This window comes from Cyprinus carpio, chromosome A7, assembly GCF_018340385.1.
Source record: "Cyprinus carpio isolate SPL01 chromosome A7, ASM1834038v1, whole genome shotgun sequence".
Lineage (NCBI taxonomy): Eukaryota > Metazoa > Chordata > Actinopteri > Cypriniformes > Cyprinidae > Cyprinus > Cyprinus carpio.
In genome coordinates, this window is record NC_056578.1 from 39,313,119 (window position 1) to 39,326,378 (window position 13,260).

Genomic DNA, 13,260 nt, shown 5'->3' on the forward strand with positions numbered 1-13,260 from the left:
GCGGAATATCCTGTGATGTCCACTTCGTAGGGCACTTATGTTCGAATAGAACAAACATCTGAAGCCATAAGAGAAACATGCTAAATGTGCAGAGCAGGACTGGAATTGAGAACTGCTGCCCAATGCCAACACATACTCTAGTCCAGGGGTGTCCAACCCTGCCCCTGGAGGGTTCATCCTCCAGAGTTCACCCCTGAACCATCTAATCAAGGTATTCAGGGTTACTTGAAACCATCAGGCAGGTGTGTTGGAGAAGATTGGAGCTAAACTCTCCATGATGGTGGCCGTCCTAGAGCAGGATTGGACACCTCTGGTATAATCATTGCTCTACATCTTCGCCGAAATGACAACACCTTATTTAAATGCTGTTTGAATCCCACTGACCCAAATGCTGAAATCTACGTGGGCTTGCGGTCTCTTGGTTTTTGCTAATGCAGTTTTCTGTTCACTAGACCGTAAGATATCCTACGTGTCACGATATACAAGGATGCCACCTTTGCAGCCACTGTGTCCCTCAATGCACCCTTTAGTTGAGCCTGGTACAGACTTTGGAAACTGACTGCTACCCAAGAGTCTATGCGGCTTTATATCACTTAAGTTTGGACTTCAAGAAGTACTTCAAGGGCTGAGGGTGCCATTTGGGACAAGGCCCCTTTTGGCGACTTTGTCCTTTTTTAAAAGAGAAAGGTGTGGATGTACTGTTAAATACTAAAAGTATCTGTTTCAAAGCACATTCAGACATACTTCTCTGACCTCCGAAAGGCTTTATACCTTATCACAATGCTACACGGGTTGATATTTGTCTAGGAACTCAGGGATGGTGTGGATCAGCGGCATCCTCACGACCTGAGAACACAGGGGAGCAGGAGACCTCCTCTTCCTTATTCTTCATTATTTTTTCTCTTTGTTCAGACTGCAAACTCCTCACCTGAGCCAAAATGTCGATATGGATATTACGCAACTCCATGACATCTCAGCTAACCAACCAGTCTCTGCCCTCTGCTGCTGTCACTGTACTGTATAATGTGTATGTTACCTCTTTAAACCAGTGCGAACCCACACTGGACCTGGGAATGCTTGTTGTTAAAGGTGAGGCACTTAGTGTGTGTTCGATCTCTGTGGCAACATGCATAGTGTACAAATTCAGATTGTTGCCTTTGTCACTGGAAAGTTGTGCTTTGGTTTAATATTTAATGATTTAAATGAATTTGTGTGCTATTTCTATGAGCTGTGCAATGATGTAAAGGTTTAGTGAATGCATGTACAATGAAACAATTGGGACAAAAACTTCCAGAGAGAGAAATCCCTCCTATATGAAGCAGTGATGATACTGCATATGTATGTAAAAAGTTAAATGACAAGGTTAAGACACATTCACACATTTCACACTAATTTAAAGGGGAAGTGTGTCATTTCTGAGAAAGGCAGATACCAAAATAACACTTGCATCCCAAACGCTGCCCCCTGTCTTCCATCATTCACCAAACAGGTACTCCCACCAAAAAATTCAAACCAGTTCAGAAGTTGACATGTAAGAACGCCCAACAAGCAAAGCATAAGCAACGCAGAGTAAGTGTTTATGGTAGTGGTTCTTAAACTTTTTGAGTTTACCACTTCAAGAGTAAAATAAAAGCAGACCAGCAAATTTCTTCAGTGCCCTTTTCGTCTTGAGACACCAATCTGTATATTTTCCAGAACACTGTTTTGTTCTTATTTTATTGAAATAAATGCTTCTTTTAGCTAATAATCCAATGAACCGACTGTATGCAAGCTAATAATTTGGACCAAATGCTTACATGCATCAAGACAGACAACAAAACACTGTCATAAAATGAATGTTAATTAGTTAGTTAATTCAGTGTTGGTGCTTTTTTCATTGACTAAACTTGCAAAGTTTGAGAACCACTCTGCATGTAAAGTTGGGAGTCCATTACACACGTCACCTTGAAACTTAACTCACTCCTCAGTGTTTCATATCGGGCGAAAGGGTCAGTAATGTTAAAACGGACCATTGAAAATCTGTAAGAACCTCTTGAAAACAGGGTAGACTTTGTGTGTATGATATGCATGTCTAATATTTCATTCCAATACTAATAACAATTTATTACTACAGTGAATGACGCACATTTCAGTGTTTTAAATTCACTATGTTGTCATTACCTTCTTTAGAGATACCTCTAATACTCAAAGTGAAGCAGCTGAGCTTTCCCGCACAGTTGAAGGCAACTGGATAATGGTCCCACGTTTATGCTGTTGTGAAGTATTAACGATGGGCTCCTTAAGTAAAAGAAAGGATTTAATGTACATGTGATGAAGCATCACTATGCAATTGAGAGCTGTACTGTACTCAAGAAACTTTGTATTACTACTATGCAGTTGATATGAAAGTAAATGGACTCGAATGCTCCAGATCACAAACCTCAGGCAACTCTTGACAGTCAAGCCATTGGTCCTCAACCACCAGATCCATCCTTAGCTTTGTTTTCAGTTACTCCCTTGATAAGGACAGAGTTGACGTTGATGTATGCACATTCAGGAAGAACAATGCAATGATCAATTCCCTGAAATTCATTATAAAGCACTGAGTCATTTCATTCAGTAGCATCAAAGCTGTGGAAACCCATCCTGATGCAATGAGAAAATCAAATGATTCGCTGTAGTCCAAAACATGATGTTGGCAGAATGCATTGTCTATTTTGATTTTTTTTATAAAAGGGTATTTTCAAACATTAACCCTATTAGTCCGCATTATTCCTAAACTTGTATTTTAGTGGCATGCATTGCCATGTGACATGCTTTGTATTAAACATTTACATGTCTGTGCATATAAGTCAGTAAACCCCTGGCAATGGAACTTGCATGTTATAAAATACATGAATTCATGTTTGGAGTTCAGTAACGACTTGCCTTTTTGTCAGTCTATCTAGATATTTTCATGATAATGTTTACAATTCTAAAAGGCCAAAATGAATGAAACTTAATGAGAGTGACAAGAATAACACTGATCACAACGCCAAATGGTCCTGTTCAGAAAGCCATGCTCTGTTATTGGCTGAAGCTCATCATGAAAAGCAGGAACAGAATGTGGAATAAACATTGATTTCACTGCTATGAGTCGGTTTCTGTCTTTCTCTCTTAAAAAAAAAAAAAGTATATACACATGTAAAGTGAGATTAAAACCTCTGAGACCACATTGAAAATCTTGTATTCAAAAACTGTCATGCTGATAATATTATTTGTCAAGCATTTTTAGGAATGGTCTCAGACTTTCAGGCCCCACTGTAATAAAAAGATGCATCGTATTTGAATTTGATCACAATACATTTTGATTCAATCTTAATTATTTTCAAAAGAATGCTGAAAACAAAAAAATAATTCACCCCTTTGTGGAACATAAAAAAAGAGCAATACACAAAGTCATACATTCACAGACTCATGGTTTGTATTTCAGGAAAAAAAAAAAAAAATGAATGCATAATACATCAGGTATTTTTGTAATAATAATCTTATTAATCTCTGCATTAAATTTTTCAGGTGCTTTGATGCACTTTTACAACTCTATTTAGAATTTATTACAATTACTAATTGAATGGAATGCATATTAAAAAAAGACGTCAAGCCAGCATGTTAATATTATATAGATATATATATATTATATTGTGTTTACTTAACAAACATGATAAATGCAATGTTTCCAAGAAGTTAGCTGTAACAATAAAAATACAATATCTTTGTGTCCTTACATAGAATTAAAACAGGAAAACAAAAAACAAAGTAAAACAAAACAGCCTTAAGTAGTTCACAGAGAGGTACAAATATACAGTACAAATCTATTTTATTCAAAAAAGGGTACAAATAAAAACGCAACAAAATATAGTTATTAATGCTTTGTAAAGTTCAGGTAGGTGTAGGGTAGTCTAAGGGAGCACTTTGGGTAGACGACTCTAAGGCTTCTGAGAAGAATTAATACATATTGGTACGGCCATACGATATTAAAATGTACTACAAAGTTTATACAACCTGGATTATACTTGAGGATTGAATATTACACATACATCATTGCATATATTTCGCAGATTTTATGCATTAAACAAAGATGCCATCTCTTTTAAAACCGGTCACACGTCACATAAAAAGCAGTGTCACTTAGTGCCAAGAAGTACAATGACAAATTCGAGAGTATATAATGATTCCTTTAAAACCTTGAAACCGTTAGAAACCTGATTTCAGCCGACTTGACGGACTCTGGCCTGCCGTGCCACCAAATTCTGTCTGGGATCTACACAAAACCACCATGTGTTAGCTTCATAAAGCCTTCTGAAACAATACATTTCACCAAAAAAAAAAAAAAAAAAAAAAAAACTTTTTGAAGCACCGATACCACAATAACACACTGAAATGTTATCGATACTCAGAACTGCACATTCATCCCTAACCCAGATGGTTATCCTCAACTGGGTTCAGTCGTTCTCACACTTCACAAACTATGATAACATGTCAGCTCCAGAAACTCTCCATTCGCATCGACAGTCAACAGGGAGACTAAATGCACTTTTAGCCTCAACTACATCAATAACTGCAGAGATTCTTGCTTTATACGCATCTTCTAACACAGACTCCAATAAATTTAGCTTTCACTCACTTCCTCAAACCACTTTAATGAGAAAAGCACAAGTTCCAGTGATAAAGAGCTGGTAGGTTTTTTATAAAAAAAAAAATTTAATTAAAAAAAAAAAAAAGCATACAAAATCCATTTTCTCTCAACAGTAATACCCATTGAGAAAAGAATCATTGTAATATTTCAAATACAAAAATTAAAAAGTAATCTTTTTGTCTTAACAGGCTTAGATTCTCCTCCATTTGATTTTGGGGCAAAATATGGTTTTGTCAGTGTTGGGGAGTAACTAGGTACATGTAACAGTGTTAAGTTATTTAATTACAAAATAAATGTAACTGTAATCCATTACAGTTACTAAGGGAAAAAAAGGGTAATTAAATTACAGTCACTTATGAAAATGTTAATGATTACAAAGGGGGAATATTTTCTGTAAAAAGCTAGGATATGCTGAATAACATTAATTTGTTGCTTTGCCTGTTTTTGATGTGCACGATGCATCCTGCCATTTAAAGGCAGTTTAGTAAAGCGATGCTATTCTGATGCTTTTGATTGGTTCTCATGTTTGAATTTGCAGTATACTGTATCTGCCAATTACATCATTCCACATTGCTGCTGAAAGCTTTAGGCTTCAACCTGTCTGAGAGTTGATTAAAGGGATACTCCACCCCAAAATGAAAATTTTGTCATTAATCACTTACCCCCATGTCGTTCCAAACCCGTAAAAGCTTTGTTCGTCTTTGGAACACAATTTAAGATATTTTGGATGAAAACCGGGAGGCCTGTGACACTTTTTGTAAGCGAAGATGCGCTGTTTTCTTTCAAATCAAAGCTAAATACACATAGAAACAGCGCATCCTTGTGGCGCGGATGATACAGAAGAGCATACACAGCATACGGTGATATGGAGAGACACAGAGGAGACTGCTGACAAAGGAATTGTTGAATAAAGTCGTTATTTTTGTTTTCTTCGCTTACAAAAAGTGTTCCCGTCGCTTCATATAACCCAGACTGCACGTCTGATGGCAGATGGAGTATTCTGACGATGACTTTCATACCTTTTATGGACCTTGACACTGTTATTTATTTGGCAGTCTATGGTATAGTCACAGGCCTCCCGGTTTTCATCCAAAATATCTTAAATTGTGTTCCGAAGACAAACAAAGCTTTAACAGGTTTGGAACGACATGGGGGTAAGTGATTAATGACACAATTTTCAGTATGGGGTGGAGTATCCCAGTTGAAAACATTCGTTAGAAAAGTAATCAAATGTAATCAGTACAAAGTATTGAAATAGTTACACTTATTCCATTTTAAATAGGGTAACTTGTAATCTGTAACCTATTACATTTCCAAAGTAACCTTCCCAACGCTGGGTTTTGTGAGATTCGAACATCACACGCTTTCTCTACAAAGCACTGAGGAAGTGAAGGAAGACGTTTCCGAGCTTGAATCAGGGATGTCAACAGTGCAACGCATCAGTCTTCACTTCTGCCCTCCTAACAAGAGCAAAATATAAATAAAACATTAAAGATTTAGAACGCATGTTAAGCTTACATTTTGTTCAACAAAGATACACATTATGAGCTAGTCCCAAAATATCGTCTTACAATCAGTAAGTGCAACGTCACTAATTGTTGTCAGTGAGCAACCCGAGCCACCTTTAGAGAGGAGTCCACGGTCAATACAACTAGAAACGAATGAGACTTTGTCTCCATGCGAAATCGTATGACCTTGAAAAGCAGGAGTCACTTTTGTTTACAAACGGTGCACATCTTAAGGCGTTATTGACAAGCTAATACTATACAAAACTTATCTTCATATCTGTACAAGCATAAAAATGTTGGATGGTTGTTTTGCGTGGGTTTCGAATGATTCAATATAACAGCGAAACATTTATTGTAACAATAAAGGTGAGGGGAAATAAGTGCAGAACATTTCATTGCATCAAAGTGACAAACATCTATGTTACATGATTAATTTAGGCTCTATGGAAGAACAACATGGAATTCCTAAAATGGAAAAAAAGTATAGGGCATCTACACACCAGATATACTCTAGAAATATCATCACTGAAAGAGGAAAAATGCAAGTGTCTGCCATGCAACCAAAACCTGAATCTGAACCACAACACACTCATTTGCGGGTTGTGCTTTTGCAAGTATTTTGGAAAATAAATTCCCACTATATTTCCACTTATCTTACTCTTCACATTCAAAATGCTTTCTAACCATTAACCCTTGCATTTATCTAGTGTGCAGACGCCCTAATCATTACAGGAACATGAAATGCTTTAAAAGGGGATGCTGTACTTGACATTTATGCAAATGTGAGGTAAGGACATGTTTTGATTAATTTTCACACATCCGTAGAGGGAAGGAAATGCAGACACGTACTAACTATAGGAATGAAGCTTGTGCTAAACCCTTCTGTGCTGTTACCATTAAAAGATACAACTATAAATTGACCCTGAATGATTAAAAATTACAGTTTGAGAGTCACATTTTTCACACTTCCCCCAGGAAATAAGGTCTGTTGTCCTCAAGACAGGTTCACTTTTTATTTTACGACAAAATGCATCAAAAACACCCCTTGTTTTTTGAAGCTTTTGCTTGATTTGAAAAAGGTGGCTGCTTAGAAATGGCTAAATGGGACTAAAGAGGTTGGGTTTTTGTCGAGGGAACCAATGTGATGCCAACTTTTAGGTTGGCCTTCGAATACAAGTAATCACCGCAGCACTCAATCACAAATTTTCTGTTTCTCTGATTATAGTATTTAGGATGCCATGAAGTATCAGGCTGAATGGTTTACGTTTAGATATGATCAAAATGACCCTGAACAGCACAGTAGGGTTTGCAAGCCTGTGAGATATATGACGTGAAGACATTAAGAGCAAAATGGAGACACGCAAATCTCCCAGAGAAAAAAGCTTAATAAGACAGACCAGAGTTAAGTTAAGACATTGGGAAGGCACAAACATAGCATCAACTCTCCTTGCACAGTGCACAGGATAGAAGCTCAGTTCTTAATGAAAGCATAACTCAGTCCATCTCCGCCACGAAGGTTGCAGATTGGAGATTTCATCTCGACAAGAGATGGCTGGTAAGGCAGTGCATTTGAGAAGACAGAGAACAGTGCACCATTGCTGACACATACAAAAAAAACATACAGCACCAAACACGCGACACCATATAATCTTCGGCTTTCGTGACTTGGTAGTGTGATAACTAATTGCTACCATAAAGGTCACAGAGCCTGTGGGTTACTAGGAAAAAACGCAGACTGCACAACGATATTAAACGTGCAACTGACTTCTGCGAACAAACCACAGACGAACTGGTGAGATTTGAGTATTGAAACTGCATTAGGGTGCTGACTGAGTCTCTACTGCATAGCTCATCTAAAGCTGTATCGTTCTGCTATTTCGAGTATTGCTTCATGTCAAATCTAATACTTAAAATAATGGAACAGGTCTTAATTTGGATTAACAAAGCTGTCTGTGAGGAAACAATGTAATAACTTAAGCCAGCTGGCTGACCAACTGGATTGAGCACAGAAGACCAAATCTAGACAGTTTAAGACATTTCTCCTCGTCGGGAAGATATTCGATTTGTGTTTGCAAGGCTTTAGATGACAACTGTGGCCCTTTTGGACAGTTCACACCAGGTTGAAATCTAAGTGTCCTCCGTGAATTTAAAGGGGTCCAAGTGCCACAAAACGTTCTAGGACAAAGGGCACAGGAAGGAAGAAATAACATGAACAAGATTTGAGACCAGAAATAGCATGAAAGTGTGACTCCTTTTGAGAAGGAACAGGATGTCTTCAAACAAAATATTAACAGAAGAAATACAACAGATGAGGCTTGTGAAATGCTTCATAAATGCAAACAACAAATGGATTTGAACCAATTTAAGGTGATCAAAACCAAATACTGTTATGCTCAATACACACATTGCCATTTCTTCATTTTGTTTAAATCTGACTTGTTGGTAATGCCGAAAAACCAGATGGTCTTATACAAGGACCATCGTCAATGGGGAACAAGAGGTTATGAGGCCCACTAAGTGCACCCTCATAATTAGTCATGAGTAGGGCTGTCACAATTTCTTGATTAAATTTGAGTACTCGATTATAAAAAAAAAAAAATCTTCGATTGCATTTTGCCCGTGTGGATTAACCCGCAGAAGTGGCGCATTCCACGGATGAGAATCCATGAAATTAATTGTTTTATTATTTTATTTTGTTTGGCTGAATATTATATTAAATTTATTTATAATTATTAATAAAGCATACTGCTATTGTGAATTCACAAAGGCTGCGATTCAGTTAAATAAATATATGTGCTGCGGGTTTAATATGCGCTTTATTTATATTCGTGTAGGTTACGTGCATCTACTGCTCCACATAAACAGTTATCATGTCCATGAGCGGACCCGCTCAACCTCCATCTCTGCATATGCTGTGAGTTGCTTATGACGTTCATCTGGGAACAGTGTGCACCATTCTATCAGATTTATAAGGTGAATCATTTGTAACAACTGAATTAAATGTTGTTTAGTCAATAGGTGCATTCACGCTGTTTCGTAATTACCATGCTTACGAGATACCAACTTGTAAAAAGCATCCTCTCTGAACTCGTAATGACAACTTGTGAACTGGGAGCTACTGAGCTACTACTTGTACCACTTGATTAGGTGCTATGTTTAGGCATTGATAGTGTGATAGTTCTGAGTCCTTGGGCCCTATTTTAACGATCTAAGTGCATGGTCTAAAGCACACAGCGCAGTTGCACTCAGGCCGTGTCTGAATCCACTTTTGCTAGTTTAACGACCGGAAAATGGTTGGCGCACCCAGGCGCATGGTCTAAACGGGTTGTCCCTATTCTCCTAATAAGTGTTTTTTGGGCGTAACGTGCAATAAACCAATCAGAGTCTCATCTCCCATCCCTTTTAAAAGCCAGTTGCACTTGCGCCATGGCGGGTTTGCTATTTACATGGCGGAATGTAATTTTTCATTTTTAAAAAATGTGTGCTGCTGCGCGTCCCTGTGTGTGTAATAAGCGAAGTGTTCACGAGTTGTGCACCCACCTATAGGCACGCGCATATTACTAACGCGCTCTTTAAATAATAAAGAAAAAATATTGCACCAGACTTTAGACCAGGTTTGAGTTGGTCTATGGTGCAGTCTATTTTCAGTTCCTCAAAATAGCAACAAACCAACAATGCGCCTGAACACACCTCTTTTTTAGACCAGCACGCCCACGAGCGCACAAATGGGCGCAAATGCATTTGCTATTTAAACAACGCGGTGCAGGACGGGAATATGAGATCTGTTCGGGCTGAAACTAGCAAAAACACTTGCACCGGGTGTGAGATAGGGCCCCAAGTGTTTAAACTGCTCCAACTAATAAGTCACGTGTTGTCATCTAGAAATCACAATAATTACGACATTGCATGAATGCAGCAAATATTAAAGAAGGATTAGATTACACTGTAAAGTGTAAAAACAATCGTCAGGACATTGGCACCCTCTGCAGGTATGTGATAAAATACCTAATGTACATAAATTATGATTATATTGTTTCATTACATGATGTGCTTTAACGGTTTTGTTCAATAAAACCAAATGATTATTTGCTTTAGATATTTTATTTGAACAAATTATTATTGCCTCAATGCTATAATATGTGTTTTAAATCATTTTAAAGTCTATTGTTCGCTTAGGTATATTTTTATTACAAAAAAACAACAACAAAAAAATCTGAATACTCGATTAATCGCCAGAATAATCGACCAATTACTCGATTACCAAGATAATCGTCAGTGACAGCCTTAGTCATGAGTCCTGTGAATTCATGTGACTACCCTTGTTTATACCCATACCGAATTTCTTCTCTTTAACATTAGAGGTTTAAGAACTTCACAGAAATGTGGTATTGTTGAGGTTGATGCAGTTTGAAGGAAGTCGAAATCAAACCCGTCCAATGCTAGCGCTACATTTATATAAAAAAATATATTATTTCTTACCTAAAAAAAAAAAAAAAACCTCTTCTCTTAAAGCCTTGAGTGATAGCAAGAGGCCAAACCAGTTAAATCCTGGTCCAAACACAGACAGCCCAGCAATGCCAAGAGCCAACAATGCAGAGAAATATCAAAGGTCTCATGAAAGAACTTGGGCCAAAATGGAAATAAAAATTTGCATCTGACAAGAAGTGGTATCAAAATATTGAGAGGGAAAAAGAGAAACTACAAATACAACAACAAACAAAATGGGAATGTCAGGCTCTTTCTGGAATGCAGTTTTGAAATAAAACATGAGCTTCCTAATGTTTATATTTGGTCTAATTGCACTTAAGTCATGATTTCATCCATCTGAAAATGTCCAGTAACTACAAAAAGTGAAACTGCAGCATTTTCTCTTGGCTAATGTGTAAACAGTGTCAACTTTGCCTGTCAGTTTCTCATGAGCCAAAAACCACCAAAAAAACTGAATACTTCAAAACAACACAAACATTTTCCCTTCATTATTAAAAGAAAAAAAAAACAATACAACATATCTAATTCCCATTAAAGAGTCAACGTGAATCAATTGAACTTATCTGTGCAATACAAGACCTGCAGTACAAGTTTTAAAAATCACTTGTGGGTAATATTGCCAAGAAAAGAGATAGAATGCAATACTGTACAAGAGTTCACCAATTACAGAAACCAAAGAAGAAACCATAAAAACCTCAGCACAGATTGGAAACTATTAATGAAGCTTTTTCCAGAGAAAAGCAGTTTCAAGATAAGTTTTTAGTTCATCACCATTTCTAACCAGGTGTGACGCAACAAGTTTCCAGTGAATTTGACCATCCAAACTGAAAGCAAACATGCCTGTGACACAATCACAGCATGTCAAAACTTATGGACTGAATTTGGACCAACGAGGTTTTAACAGTTGGAGGAGCTACAGAGCACAATACTAAACTTAAAAATAAAAACTAACAAATGTGAAAGACAAAGCATCCTGTTGCTTAGTGCTTTTTGCAGAAGCAACAAACCGTAACTCAAGCATGACTTTTATGGCTTGTCTTATCGTTTCATACCTGGTTAGGACACAATGTAAGGGGCTAAGTGCCTTCTATAAAGAACAAAGCAGATCCTAAACTTCCTAATCAGTGGGTGTTTTAGAAAAGCCCCATTTCCATGTGTGATTTCATATAAGTAATCTCTGAAGATACTACTGGTCAGCAAGAAAAACTACCTAAAAGAAAGAGGTGTTGTTTTATGGGTAGTCGCATACTTTGAATGAACTCCTGTAGTAACTGTTAGAATAAGGATTATCAAAGTAAAACTGCATCATCTTAGAAAATCAAGAGAAGTGCAGGATAAGGTTAAAAAGGTCTCTGCACATAGAAAAAATTAAATACAAAGGAATAATCTGTCTTGCACGGGATTAAAAAAAAAAAAAAGAAAGAAAAGAAAAATGTGTTCTGACAACTATTGCTTTGATTTTGATAACTGAGCAGGGCAGTCCACACCCAACAGCAGTGACCCTACACTTGTGTGTGCTAAACGCTTCCATGGAACGACTTCATTTAAACCTGCATGCTTCAGAGCAATAATCCATTTCCACAGGAACAGGCCATTCGCAAACAGCTAGAACCTGTTCTGCATTTGGTCTCAGCTTCGCAAGCAGGGCTGATTTTGGCTGACGCCACATGTTGTCTCCAGGAAAAGGGCACAACAACGTAGGATTAAATAAAAATAAAGAGGTTCATAATCAGACTGAAGGATGCTTCCAACCATGAGGTACTGTTTAGAGGCGGTTTTCCTAGGCCGGCGTTACTGGGTAATGACAACTCCAATGGGTCGAGGAGGAGAGATCACAACTGGAATGCAGATTCAGAACCACTGCTGAATCAAAACTTAAAAACCTCTAAAGGAGTTGTTAAAGCAACTGTTAAGATGCATGTTTGACTTCATCTGGAAATAGTTCCTGATTATAGAAAAACTGTTGATTGATGTGACGACGCTGGGCAACTGTTCTCAAACTCCAGACTAGAAAGGATTCCTCAGCAGAAGCACCCTGAGAAGAGGCAGGGAGTGGAGGAGAGTGGAGGAAAGTGAGGATAAACACACCTCTAGAGAGAGACGCATTAAAAACTGTCCAAGTTTTAAGGTCTTAGCCAATAAATGCCTGGCGGCGCAACAAGGGAAACAGTCAACATTTAGAGATAAAGAGCCTGTCTTTTGGGCTGTTGAGCAATCTATCCTCTTTTGTCCTTCTTTAAAATATATATTTATTATTACTGTGAAGGCTTGTCAAGACTCTATGGCTGTATCCCATTCTTATCCCTGGCCTTTCTGAAATAAACATCTACTCGAGGAACTGCAAGATCTCTTCACACAAGTGATCACTGCCAAACATGATAGTTCACCCACAGGAACACGCAGACGACGCAGGCTTTGGTACGTGATTTACCGGATAAAGCTGCCCATGCAGATCATCGTGAACGCTGACTATGACCTGACACAAAAGTCCTCTGCTCGAGACCAGAACCGAAGAAGGGGGCGGCTTAGGCAGCGGGAATCTTCCAATATGTGCAAAAATCTCAAACATTCTGAGGCTACATTCTCTCTCCCTCCGACCACGCTCCCCTC